We start from the raw sequence: 14929 nt of genomic DNA, 5'->3' as shown, positions 1-14929 counted from the left end.
CATGGATTTAGTCCCTATGATGTCATCCACTGGTCCCTGAAACAGAGGTTTGAAGCCTCATTATTGGTTGCCTCATTGACAACCCCTGATCCTGACTCATCCTAACTCTGGGTTAACCCAGGTGAGATGCCCTCCTGTCAGTCAGGACATGCTCAAGAATCCTCATGGATCTGTCTCTCATGTTTGGGATTCTTACAGATCTCTGTCATTTAGTGTCTCATAAAAATCTGTGTCTTTTGTTTTAATTGTGAATGGATTTGGCTCTCATGGTTTGATGTGTCTTGGCTTTATCTGTCATGTTTCAAAAATCTCCTCTGTGTCTAACAATTCATTTTTTATGGATTTTATTGTTGTTTTTGACCTGGCTCTCATGTTTGGAATTCTCATGGATCTGTTTTTGTTTTTTCATATTGTAGTTTTGTTTTTCAGATTTGGAATTCTCAGATCTGGCTCTAATGTTTGAGATTCTCATGGATCTGGCATTCACATTTTAAATTCTCATAGATCTGGCTCTTGTGTTTTATTTTCTTATTAATCTGGATCTCACGTTTTGAATTCTCATAGATCTGGCTCTTGTGTTTTATTTTCTCATGGATCTGGCTCTCATGTTTTGAATTCTTATAGATTTGGCTTTTATTATATATGTTCTCATGGATCTGTCTCTCATATTTTAAATTCTCATGGATCTGGTTCACTCGTTTTAAATTTGCATTGATCTGAATCTCATACTTTGAATTCTAATGGATCTGTTTTTTAAATTAGGATTCTCGTGGATCTTGTTCTCATGTTTTGAATTCTCATGGATCGGGCTCTCATGTTTTACTTTCTCATGGATCTGGCTCTTACATTCTCAATTCTCATGCATCTGGCTCTCATTTTTTAAATCCTCATAGATCTGGCTCTTTTATTTTAAATTCTCATAGAGCTGACTCTCACGTTTTGAATTCTCATAGTTCTGGCTCCAATATTTAATTTTTTCTAATGGATCTGGCTCTCATGTTTTATTTTCTCATGGATCTTGCTTTTGAGTTTTATTTTCTCATGTATCTGACCCTCATGTTTTGAATTCTCTTCGATCTGTTTTTCATGTTTTGAATTCTTATGGATCTTGCTCTCATGTTTTGAATTCTCATTGAACTGGCTCTCATGTTTAACTTTCTCATGGATCTGGCTCTTACGTTCTCAATTCTCATAGATCTGGCTCTCATTTTTTTAAAATCCTCATAGATCTGGCTCTTTTATTTTAAATTCTCATAGAGCTGACTCTCACTTTTTGAATTCTCATAGTTCTGGCTACAATATTTTATTTTCTTATGGATCTGGCTCTCATATTTTATTTTCTTGTGGATCTTGCTTTTAAGTTTTATTTTCTCATGTAACTGGCCCTCACGTTTTGAATTCTCATGGATCTGTTTCTAATGTATTAAATTCTCATGAATCTGTTTTGTCATGTTTTGAATTCTAATGGATCTGTCTAGCATGTTTGGTGTTGAAGGGGTCTGTTTTTTATGTTTTGGTATCTTATTGATATATCTCTCCTGTGTTTTGATGGCTTTATGGATTCATGCATTTAACTTGAATTTTTACGGACAGGCCCCTAGTGTTTTGAATTCTTATGTATCACTTCATTTTAAATTGTCTTGTAAAAATCTGTCTCTTTTGTTTGGATTTTCAGTGTATTTGGCTGGTTTGATGTCTCATGGAATTGAATTCTTGTGGATATGTTTTCAGGTTATAATTTGTCATGGATCTGTCTCTCATTGATCTGGACTCTCATTGATCTGGCTCTCATGTTTCAATGGCTCATAGATTTTGCTCTCATGTTTGATGTTTTGTGGAACTGTTTCATATGTTTAACTCTCTCATGGATCTCTTTTTTTGTGTGTTTTGCATCTCATGGATTTATCCCTCATGTCCAGGTCCATGCTAAATGAGAAACAAACTGCCACTCTTAGTTTGTTGACCTTGGTTCATGTGGCAGTCTGCTGTGTTTGGTGCTTTTTGGAACGTTAGATGAAGCTAAAGCGAGCCGCTGATTAATCTGCAGAAGTCTGTGCCATGGATGGTCTGATATCATATCCTATGTTCTCTTTTCTGTCAAGTCCCCTGGATGATTTCTGACTTCCTGCTGAGATTTTGCGTCCTTTATTTGCTGATGAAGAGGAGTCTTTCAGAGTCTGCTCTTCATCTCTTTACCTCTTACAGTCCTTACTCAGAGGATCAAACAGAAGCTGCTTTTTATTGGTCAGGTTTGTGTTTGTGTGTAAAGCGTTGAAGTTGTTGAGGTCAGCGGGAACATTTCATCAGGAAGTCATTGTCCCTCATTTAGCTGGAGAACAGTCCTGAGTGTTTGATGGTAATCTTCAGCCTGTTGTCGTCTATCAAACACAAGGCCGAGGACGGCGTGCTCAAGCTCTTCAAAGTGACCTGAGTGTTTGACCCACATCTTAGCCCACAATGCAGAGGACAGCCCGTCTAATTGAATATTCGTTTAATGAGGGAAATCGTGGCCCAGAAATCAAACGCAGGTGCTCTCTTGGATCTTCTTTGTAGTAAAGCTGCTCTTATACATTAAAAGACATCTTGAGGAAAAAAGGAGGCTGAGAGGACGGGAGGCGAGGCTTTTCAAGCAGCTCGTCACTGATACAGCCTTCTCACGGCCGCTTTGTTTGCTCTGCTGGTTCTTGGATTCAGTCAATCAGCTGCTGGGAGCCCTCACTGCTGAATATTTATCAGCTGGATGCTCAATTACCCAGCCCTTTGACACAGGACATACAGACACTTACAGAACATGCATTTCCTACAGGTTATTAAGAAAATATTATGGATCTAATCACTATAGATCTATCTACCAGAGGCTTTCTGCTGCCTGTTTGATTGTAGTCTGAAAGATCATATGGAGGAGACTCTTTTCATCCTGCTTGTTTCCAGGACAATGGGGAGTTTCTGTCAAATGTAATTATGGATAATGAGTCTCCACCTGTATCTTAGTCCTGTGAGGGGGGCTGGGAACTATTTCAAAGGTATGGGTTCAGATTCTAGTCGATGGATTTTTGATTCCAATTTTGTCTTTTTCAGAGGATAAAAAAATATCAAACATTTAAAGAACAAAACAGTACCCAGAGTCCCCAGAGTCCCTGGCTGCATCCAACACAACAGTACCATCTCCAAGATGACACTGGAGGACTTAAAGAGGAACCAGGGAGACCTAGCAGTCCCTTGGCTGGATCTATCCACTGCTTAGAGCACAATACTGCACAAGTCAGCTGACCACATGCTCAAAGCCTACCACACCCTCAGAAAATGCAGGTGCTTCTCTGGAGATACTTCAGGCACTTCAAGATGCACTCCACCTCTGGTAACTTCACTAAAAGCTGGCAGAGGTTGGAAGTCATGACCAAATTCTTTTTGCAGCTGCCTCTCAGTGCAGAAGCCAAGACGGGGAGTGGCACTTTCCAGTAGCATCCAACAGGTCCCAGTTAAGGCCTCTGTGGATGACTTGACAACAACAGTGAAGTCAGTCCCGTGGGCAGATGGACTTTAAAAGATCCAGCAGAGCTCACTAGGGCGACTAGAATGGAGTTCAAACCATCAAAATCCAGAAGCCTGGTCCTGAAGCAACGCCACATCCAAGACCAGTTCTGGCTTGAAATTGGTGGGGACACCATCTCAATGGTCAACTCAGCCGGTACAGAGCTCAGAACTGTTGTACAGAGTTGACCTGAATAAGGACATTTGGATTATGGAGGGGCATTGGATGAAGTTCCTCCTAAGCTCTGTCGAGGATGGACCCCAGACACCAACAAACCTCCAAAGATGGAGACTGATAGAAGACCCCCTCTTCGTTCAGTGCAAAAGAGTCCAGCAAATCTGGAACACATTCTGTCATCCTGTCCTGGCAGCCTGACTGAGGAGAGGTCCGGGTGGTGCCATGATCAGGTGCTGATGGTCTGGAGAAGGAGGGGACAAAGGCCCCCGCTTCATTAGCTTTCTCAGGCCTGGGGAGAAAGTGGGTGTACCTGCCCTGAAGCACCCATCAAATCAGCACCGATGGACTGTATCACATGTGACGTAATGTTGTCTCAGCACAGCAGGTCCTGGTAGATAAGCACACCTCCTATGGACTGCGAAGACTCATGCTGCTATCAGTACTGGGATCAGAATGATTGTTAAGGTAAACAGAAGCTAACACACCAGCTAGCTTATAAGTCCTGTGCTCTTTTTATAGCTGACAGTGTTTAAAACCCCTGGGGGAAGCGTAGATACTACAGATTTTGTTTAAGCAAAGCTTCACTTGGAGTGCAGGATCATTTCCCATCTTTCCTGTGAACCACAACTCTACCTAGGTTGGGCACTCGGAATACTCAATGGACACCCTGGCTGTTTCCTAAAGCCCAGGTACCTTGCCTTGCCTTGGTCTGATGTAGGGGTGGGGTGGGCGTGGGCAGACATCCACATCATCAGTCGCTGCCCAAGTGCTGTTCCAATGTTCATGTCCTCTGGAGGCATATGTCCTCCGTTTGGTTAGCATGTGGCTAATTGATCAAGGATACACAGGTGTATCCTTTGCTGCCTTGCCGTGGCTATAAATACCCAACATGCAATGCGCAAATCTACGAAAAAGGGAGAAAATGGAAGGAAAAGACGCACCAGAGAGAGACGCTCCAGCAGAGGCGCGCTGTAAATTCCAATTCAAATGTAAGTAACAAAATACACCTCTGAAAATAACAACTTATACCATGTTCAACACTTAACTCTTTTATGTGTCACTCTCGTAACTATAATTACTGAGAAGTTGCACCTTCAGAGTGTCTATGATGTGACAATAAAAAAGCAAAAAGTGTACAAAAGTAGTAAGCCATGACAATATTTGTAGCAGCTTGAGCATACGGTCTACTCCCACGTTTGTATAAACTTTCCAAGCACTGTCCACAGTGCAACACGTGTCATGTAAGACAATGTAACTCCAATTACATAAACATTTGTGACAGGTATCTGATGGTAAAAAATATGCCTTTGTAGGCTGTTCCATTAGCATCTCTTTTTGAGCAGAGGCAGGACACTTGTCTTGGATTAGAAGGAAGTGGCTTTGGAGGCACTGCCTTCAAAGGCAAGGCAAGGCAAGGCAAGGTACCTGGGCTTTGGGAAACAGCCCCTCTCTGGTAACTGGTGGAAGGAAAAGTTTATTTTTTAATTCTTTGTTTTTCGCTGTCATTGTTGGGAAGCTGTCCTGTTTGATGATTTGAAGTGATCACTGTTTGAATTCCTCCTTCTTGTGCGAACCCTCTCTGGACTGACTCTGGACCTTGGGTGATGGATGAGTGGACTGTCCCCTCCTTCTCTCTGTGTGCTGTCATGTTTCACACTTGTCCATGTGGCTGTTGGAGCAGACTAATCCTTTCATCCTCTTTCAGGATGCCCTGCCTGTTGTTGTCCTGACTGAGCAGCCAGATGTTAGGGGTGGCTGTGAGGGTGTGGAGATCTCCTCTCTGTCACAACACGCTGCTGTCTTTGTTCTCAGCTCCAGTTTGCTCCACACTGATGAAAAAAAGACTCTCTTCAACTCTATGCCCCAATCATGCAAAGTGACCTGAGATTCTATTGTTAGCAACCTAGACAAATAAAAACATTGATGCAGGTTGTTGACCAACTCTCCTGTTATCGTTTCCTTTCACTGTAAAACTCAAGAGGTTTCATTTTCTCCAAAATTAAATCTTTCATTCAGGATTTCTTCTCTGATGTTAACCAACCTTAATTTTGATCTCACTTTATCAAAAGTAATGGTTTGATCTTTCAGGGTCTTTTTTAATGGATGCTTTGTTGACAAGTTATTTGGGACTTTGAGAAGTTTTAACCGTGTCATTCACCACCAGGTTCAGTCCAGCAGCAGACCTTATGTTGGGTCTCACACAGGTTTATCTTCAAACCTCTGGGTCTAATCAAAGCCAAACACACACGGTTTGCAGAGCTCTGTGTCTCTGACTCCTTTCTGTTCAAACACATCTGTTAGCAGCAGCCACCTCAGTCTCAGTGCAGCTTCAGCCTCATCCTGACAGTCTGTGCTCACAGACTCTGACAAGGTTTGTGCAGCAGAGGGCAGTCTTACGCCGGGCTAACCTCACCCAGCATGCAGCAGTGTTTTACCTGCTGTTATTGTTCGAGCTCAGACCGAGTCTGACAGTAGGCCCCCATTGTCTTTGAAACCTCAGTCTGCAGCTGAGGGGACTGAGGAAGGGTTAAAGAGAACAGGTGAACATGCACAGGTAAACATGATCAGGTAAACATGAACAGGTAAATATGCACAGGTCACTATGAACAGGTTAATTCAGAGAGTTTACTGTTAAGTATTTTTTGCCAAAGATTTTCATGGAAGTCGTGATTTTAAAATATTGGAAGAATTTTTCCAAATGGGACTAAAATAATAATTTTTTTTGTTTCTTTACTCCACCAAATTTTATTTCTAAAACTTTTCCTCAGAGGAAGTTTTCCTTTAGCCTGATGTGAGGAGATGAGATCATGTCTGATCTGAAGTTTGTGATTCATAGCTCTGGTTGGTTCGTTTCAACCCTGCTTTTGTCCGTCATGGCTTCTGTTTCATCTTTGTTCTCTGAACAAAGTTTTAGAATATGTAAGCTGGAGGTTCAAACATATATTTAAACAATAGTTACTTAATCATTTTTTTAAAATGATAATTCACTTCTATGACTGTGTAAAACCCCCAGAATGCAGAGTGTTATAAGAGCTTGGCTAAAATGGAAATAAGCTGCTTCTCTCACTGAGCTCTGAATGTCACAGAGATTTCCGAGCTGCGGTCGCCTGCCACACATGCTAATCACAGCTGCCTCCTGCTCCTTCCCCTGGAAAGACATCAATTAGTTGGCATGGAGATTTGATTGTTCAACAATCTAAAAGGCGAGATTTTTTCCCCCTCTGGATGACAATGAGATAATTATTCTATACATGTTGTCACAGGATACAGCCTGGACTCCAGGAATAAAGCAGACACAACTTTCCTCTCTGTATTAATGACCTCAGCTGGCTCGTACACACTCATCTGGAATCATCTGGTGCATTTTACTTATGACATTTTTCCTTCAGCCTGCTGTCATTTCATCAGAAACAGATACATTTCACCAAATCACGCTGAACGCAGCCTGTTTGATCTTGTGGAGAGGTGCATTCACCACTCCCAACAAACCAACGCGTCTCATTGTGTTACACAGCTCTGCTGCTGCAGCCCTTGATCTAATTTGACTCAAAATAGCCGAGCAAAATTACAGAAAAGTATTGCAATTTTTCCATCTTCCTGCATCTGAAGTTGCTCTTCCTTCAAAGGGAAACAGGATCCTGTACGACACACACAGAGCAGTGACACAAATTAAAGACATTTTCCAACAAAGACACATTTTTACAGAATGAGGAAACACTGCTCTTTCCCTCGCTGCCTCTCAGGCCGTCTGAAACCTGAGGCAGGGAGCTGCGTGCTACACCGAGCCTGCGCTCTCCTGCAGGTTGTGGTTTAATAAAGATGATTTGACTGAGGAGGATGAGAGCTGCTGTTAGCTTAGCTTTGATCTACAGATACAAACATTAAGACCGGAGCACCTCGCTGTTTGCATCAAACTATCAGAGCGTTCATCAGAGGAGGAATTCAAAGACACTGCTCCATGCACAACAACAACAACAAGACAAAAACAACAACAACAACATTAACAACAAATACAACAAATTCAACATCAAGAAAAACAACAACATTAATGACCACAGAGACAACAACAATAAAAATTATTACTGCAACGACAACAGAAACAGTAACGACAATGACAAAAAAGACAATGATAACAACAGCAACAACAATGATATAAACAACAAAAATAACAACATCTATGAAAAAAACAACAGCAACAACTAATACTACATCAACAACAACAAAAAGCACCACCACATTTACAATGACAACAACAACAATAAAAACAATGGTGACAGCAACAACAACGACGATGGCAAGGCAGAGGACAACATTGACAACAACAAAAATGAAAACAATCAAAACAACATTGACGAAGACAACAGCGAGAGGACGACAGTGACGACATTTTGATGACAATAACAACAGAAAAAACAAGCTCTAAATAAAGATGATGAGCTCCTCTTTAACATGGGACACACACACACACACACACACACACACACACACACACACACACACACACACACACACACACACACACACACACACACACACACACACAGTAGGGCCTTCATAGAGTCCCCAATTAATGTGTAATTATGGTTTTTGCTGCTGACTGGAGGTAAAACTCTATCAGTCTCTAATGGCTGAGCTGCTTTGTGCTCCTAGCAACCAGCCTCTCTTACATGAAACACACACACACACACACACACACACACACACACACACACACACACACACACACACACACACACACACACACACACACACACACACACACACACACACACACACATCCTGAAAGCTGCCTATGGATGTGTGCTTTGTTATTTATAGAGCTGTGTGTCAGAATAGCCTCCGCTCAGCAGATAAATCAGTGGCTGTCCACCATAAACGCGTCCACTGCTGCCGAGGACACAGAAACTTTCTGACTTCTGTTCATTTTCAGTGATAGGCAGAGCACATCAGTCTGTGGGCTCAGTAAAGACAAGGACTCAATGTATTGTTCCACAGATTTGTTCACTGATCATTTTTACAACCACACAAACTGGAGAAGAAAGGACAGATAAATTAAAAATCATCAGACTTCTCATTTCAAGGACACCAGAAAAACAGATTTCCTCATATATCTTCATGTGCCTTCACGAGGACTGTCAGAAACCAGATTTTAAGTTACAATTCCAGGAAACTAAGTTTGGATTGAAACAAACGTGATAAAGTGTTCTGATCTGATCTTTTAGATTTAAAATCCAGATAAATTCTGCTGTGCTGCAGCAGTGTGTTGTGAAACCAGGACTTAGGACTCTGTTGGTTTGAGTCCTGCCTCTCCGACAGACTGCAGTCCATCTCTATCAGTTCATCTTTGGTTACCTTGTCAGCTATTTTAACTTATTGATACTATAGACCAATTTACAGACAACAGCGTCAAAAATATGTGCATGCACTCTGGCAAAGGAAGCAGTGTTTATCTCCATTCATTCAGACGAGTACTTGATTTGTAAAAATCAAATTAAAGCTGTTAGCAGCATGAAAATGTCTGGTTGTTCTGGGGTCAGCTGTCTGAAATGATACTTTACCATGGAGTCGACTTCTATCCAGTTCTGATTGTTACAGGTGTTTTGGAGCAAAGAGTGACCATGCTAACTGGAGACTCTCAGCTGAACATGTCAGTGATGGTCTGCTGAGAGTCACCAGTTAACAGGGTCACACTTGACGTTGAAACAACAGCAACGCCTGTTGCTGTGTTATTAAGTTTGTCTTCTTTATCCAACCTCAATTAACCAGGTTTGATCATAGCTTGTTGTACTAAGCATTAAGGGACCAAAAGCTAAGTTATTTTTATCTTCATTCTTGTCTAAATTCTTGCTTGTGTTCTACGTCACTTTGGATGAAAGCATCTGCTCTGTGTGTTTGTTTTGGAACAAATTTTCTTTGATCAAGACAACTTTTTACCAGATACTAGGTGACAGTGTAGGGTATTTATCAGTACAGTTAGGTAGTGCTGTTGATGCAATGTGACAACAAGCCAACATTGTAAGTTTGTACTGTACGTCAGTAGTCGGCTATATGTTGCACAACTAGCAGCCCAGTGCTACGACCTATCTGTAGGCTAACGTGACAACAAGCTAACTCTCAGTTTGTATGTAGTTTAGTAGCTGTCCATATGTAGAGCTACTCACAGCTCGGTACTTTAAGACAAGTCTGTAACATGTAACGTAAGTGAATCCTGGTGTCCTGCCAGTCATCTACCAATCAGAGCTAACATAACCTCACTCTTCATTTTATTGATAGAGTCTTAAGTTTGAACAGAGCACTGCAGAATAACTGCTGACTGTGGGTTGGAATCAACATTGTCACTAACAGTTTAGCTCCTGTGTTAGCCTTTAGCTCATGTTTTAGCCTTTAGCTCGTGATCTAGCTATGTTTATCTTTCTTCTGCTCCTCTGTCCTTTTCTGTCCGACAGTTAGGCTCCAGTGTCCACCATCACTACAAAATTAATCACAGAAATCATTATAAGCAGAGAAAAACACAGTTCTTTCTTCTCTGTACTGAACTTCATCAGCAGGCGTGGTGTTTTCATGGAGACTTAGACATACTGTAAACCAATCTGGTCCTGTGTGACCTGCTCGGGCAGACTTTTTAAGATCACTAAGAAATTTCTAACAGCCCCTTTAAGAGTACATATTTGAAATGAATTGAATATCATCGTCGCTAGGCTCTGCCCAAGTAGCTGCCTGTTGCAGCAGCTCTCTCGTCTTTGTCCGTCTCTTGTAATTTTTTTCGCCCCTTTTTACGTCATCTTTGTATTTGGAGTGGATCATCACTTTGTATGGTTCATTGTCGGTCATGGACACCAAACTTTTTGTGGCTTCGGCGATATTTTTACTACTTTTTTCTCCTGTGTTTGTCTGGAGATCCTACATGTAACCATGGCTGCATTGTTTACAAGTGAAATTAGCTGTTAGCAGCCTGTAGCATGTCAATGCTAACTGGTGTAAAGCTTGATGATGTCCCTCAAGGTGAGGAGGAGGAGGTGAGGACAACGTGCTGGTTCTCAGGTGTGAGCTGGGAGGTGACGACGTGGACCTGTCCTTCCATCCATTGTTGTTGGGAACGTGGGATCTCGCTCCGGGGGATGGACGAGCTAGCTGTGCTAACTCAGCGGCATCGTGCTGTTCACGGACGTGGCTGACGGAGCTGACATCGGACACCGGTGCCACATTGTAGGAGCTTCGCCTGCTGTGAGCAGACAGGATCCAGGAGACAGAGACTGAACAGACTGCTGGGGAGGCTCAGTCCTGGACCCTGTGGAGGTGGAGACTGGCTGGGCTGGAGAGTGGTGGACGGGCTGTCGTCATCTATTTTCTTGTGGACCTTTTTGCACTTTCTATACACTTTCTTACTTTTGTTTTTTTTACATGCTGCGGTGACTCCTGAATTTCCCCTCGGGATACATAAAGTATTTTCTATTTCTATTTCAATCACATTTTTTCCCCACATGTATCACAATATCCAAATCTCAAACAACCCATATAGTTTTGACCCGCGTAATTTTTGCCAAGTCTAGTCTGGGTCTTTAAAACCTCAGAACTATTAGCTATAAATCACATTTAAAGACAAACAGGGAGTGTTGATGTGAAAAAGGGACCTGTTTTTATATTTTGTATCTGTCATGGACTCAGTGATTGGTTAAAGCAGTAAAGGTGAAGGTAAGACTTCCTAACACGTATTGACTCTCCTGTTAGCTCAGATTGATGTTAATAGTGATTAATGTGTTTGTAGACATGGAACATTGAAAAGCAGCGTGCACAAACATCTCTACATCAAAGCATGCTCACCCAAGTGCCTGCTGCAGCTCATCAGTTCTTGATTTTAGATTAGCCTCCTCATCTCTCTGCTCATCGGACACAAACCAATCAATGCAGCCGTCAATATGTGGTAGAACAGGCTGTGTGAGAGTCACATTTACAGACCCAGAACAATATTTGACTTCCATGTCAGGGGTCAGAGCACGGGTCACAGTAAATCCTCCCTGATACAGCCAAGCTTTCTTCCTCCTCTGATTGAAGGCACTCCAACATCAGAGAGGGGTTATTCAGCCACAGGGGGGGATGTTAATGGACTCAGACACATGGCATGGAATTTGATTGCTCAAAGGCACTGAAAACTGTTGAAAATATCAAAACATTTTTTATCCAGTTTATCTTATTTTATTTCATTGTACTGTACTGTACTGTACTGTACTGTACTGTACTGTACTGTACTGTACTGTACTGTACTGTACTGTACTGTACTGTACCGTACTGTACCGTACTGTACCGTACTGTACCGCAGACATCACTGAGCCACCTCCTTTGCTCCTTGTTTCAGCATCTAGATTTGATTTGATTATTGAACCAACTACTCTATATTTCCCTGAACGTAGTTGTTTTTCTCTACTTTTGGTCTGAAGTGTGTTAATGAATCTTCTTTCCTTTTCTAAACCTGACCCCAAAGACAATCTGTTAGTGCAGTTCTGTCTGGGATTACTCTAACGCTGTCTCTGCTCTGCCGGGGCAGCAAAGCTGAAGGTTTCAGACTGAGTCAATGTGCTGACTTCCTCAGGCTCTTCTCCCTGTGTTTCTGTTCTGCTTTAGTTCCAGAGTTCAGAGATTAATCCTGAGTCCTCTGAGAAAAATACACAAGACTCCTATTTTTAGCTAAATGCCAAAGTGCATCATCAGAATGTCTGTTAGAAAATTAGAAGGCCAGTTAGTCATAAAATTGAAAGGCTCATTAGTCAGTTAATCGACAGGCCTGCCAGTCAGAACATCAGAAGACCTGTTGGTCAGCCTAACAAGCCTTCTGATTTCCTGACTAACAGTCCATACTTGTTGTTAGGTGTATTTTCTAATATATGGAGCTGTATACCTCCATAATGAGCGAGGACGGGTCAAACACAGATTTGGTGGAAGGCCAGTGTTAAACTGGTGCCAGTCCTCCTGTGTAGTCAGGAAATGACAGACTGTCACTGCGGACTGTTGACCAATCAGAATCTAGTAACCCGTGAAATAAATAAATGATAAATTTCATCAAACCTCTGATGAACTGGGTGACTTTAGAGATGAGTTGTTGAAGCATGTTTTATCAGATCTGAGCCGTACAGAATCATCACCTGCAGTGTTCCTGTGTGTGTCTGTGTGTGTGTGAAAGTGTGTATGTGCTCTCTGTGGTGGGACTCTGCGCCTCTGGTCAGACTCTGTGACGTCTGAGACGGATCTGTCTCTCAGCCATGCTGGAGACAGCTCAGCCGCCGACCCCCCTGTGTCCCGGGGGAAGCTTCTAGAGTATCTGAAGGTGGTGGCAGCTCGACGGGTAACCAGATCACCACGCAGCCCGAGCTAAAAAGCTAACAGTCTGACTCAGAAAGCATCTGTGGTCAATACTTTCTCTCACTTCCTTATCTCTGTTTCCTCCAGCAGCAGGAGAGACGCCGCCGCTGCTGCTGCCGCCACAGATCAGGGACACACTGGAGAGGAGAGAAACGATTCGAGGCTTCAGGAGAGATCCTGTTTCTCTCAGCAGGTTTCAACATCCACACCTTCACATGCACCCGGCTCCTCTCACCTTCCTGTTCTTCAAGTAAAAACACAATGAAAAGAAGAAGTCCTCTGAGCCGCACCTGGGTAGCTTTTTCTGAATCAGTAAAGCTGCCATCATTCGGCTCTGTCCCAATGCAGACCTGACGCATGGTTTATAGGGTTCTGTTGTCTCCATACAGCTTGCTGCCTCTCTTAATTTAAATTCTGTTTAGCAAAGTCTTTCTGGACAAAGTGAGGAAAACAGACAAATACAAAAACAACAAATAAATAGATGAATAAATAAATGCATGTGTTATATACAAAATTTTTATTTCTGTCTGTCACAAAGTTTAAATCTTAATTTAAAGTCCCTTGGTGGAGTTTCTATGTGATCTTTAAAAAGTCTCTTTTCAAGATGTTTACCTGATCATAATGCACACTTTTAAATGAGATTATCAGCACCATTATTCCTAAATGCTATTTCTCAGCTTCCTGACTGGGCAGGATCAGATTGATTTATGGCACGTCTAAGTCTCCATGACAACACCACTCCAGCTGATGAACTTTAGCAGAGGGAAGAGAGATCCGTGTTTTTCTCTGCTGAAAACTATTTCTGTGATTAATTTTGATGTGAGACACTGGAGCCCAACTGTCCAACAGAAAAAGGACAGAAGAGCAGCTAGAGGCTCAAGGCTAAGATACGAGCTAAATGCTAAAACATGAGCTACAGCCTAAATCATGAGCTAAAGGCTAAAAAATGAGCTTAAGACTAAATCATGAGCTAAAGGCTAAAAAATGAGCTAAAGACTAAATCAGGAGCTAAAGGCTCAAACACAGGTAAATCTGTTAGTGCTAATGTTCAATCCAACCCACAGTCAGCAGTTATTCTGCAGTGGTCTGTTCAAACTTGAGAGTATATCAATAAAATGAAGAGTGAGGTTATGTTAGCTCTGATTGGTAGATGACTGGCAGGACATAACCAGGATTCACTGACGTTACAAACATGTCCTAGAACACCGGGCTGTAAGTAGAGTTACATATAGCCAGCTCCTAAACTACGGTACAAACTAACAAAGTTTGCCCGTTGTCACGTTTCAAAGCGTAGCTCTTCCTGACTGTTGATAAATACCTTGGCTTGTAGAGTTGTATCTGGTAAAAAGTTGTCTTGAGCAAAGAGAAGTAGAGTTAAAAAGAAGATCTGATCTCCATTTATTTCCAAAACAAACACACCTTTGTGAAGAGTCAAGTCTTTACCACAGTGTGCGCGAGACTCTGGACCAAAAGGTGGCGCTGCATTTCACTTCGGATCCTCCTCACAGTATCTTCAAGTCACTGACCATAGATTGTATCGCTGTGTTGCCTGTGATTGGTCTGGTACACCTTCCAGAAAAGACCAAACCCTGAAGATGGCTCGCTCACTGGAACTGATTCCAGTAGGCGCTGACCTATAATCAGAGTCCACAGCCCTCTTCACACCAGTCCTCTGGTCAGTCTCTGGTCCTGACATTATTGGTGCATGCCTCTCTTTATGTGTGAACTTTCTGATTAACTCATAGAGTCAGGTAAAAACATAATCTTGCTCTGTGACTTTCCTCCAGTTCTGTGTTATGGAAGATGTTTTTACAAGTAAACTTTATTAAGTTTATGAGAAGTTCCTGTGTTGTGTGTGTATTTTAT

The sequence above is a fragment of the Halichoeres trimaculatus genome, unplaced genomic scaffold (assembly GCF_033239565.1).
Source record: "Halichoeres trimaculatus isolate MK-OKI-2021-1 unplaced genomic scaffold, fHalTri1.1 fHalTri1_scaffold_5, whole genome shotgun sequence".
Classification (NCBI taxonomy): domain Eukaryota; kingdom Metazoa; phylum Chordata; class Actinopteri; order Labriformes; family Labridae; genus Halichoeres; species Halichoeres trimaculatus.
This window is presented reverse-complemented; position numbering follows the sequence as displayed.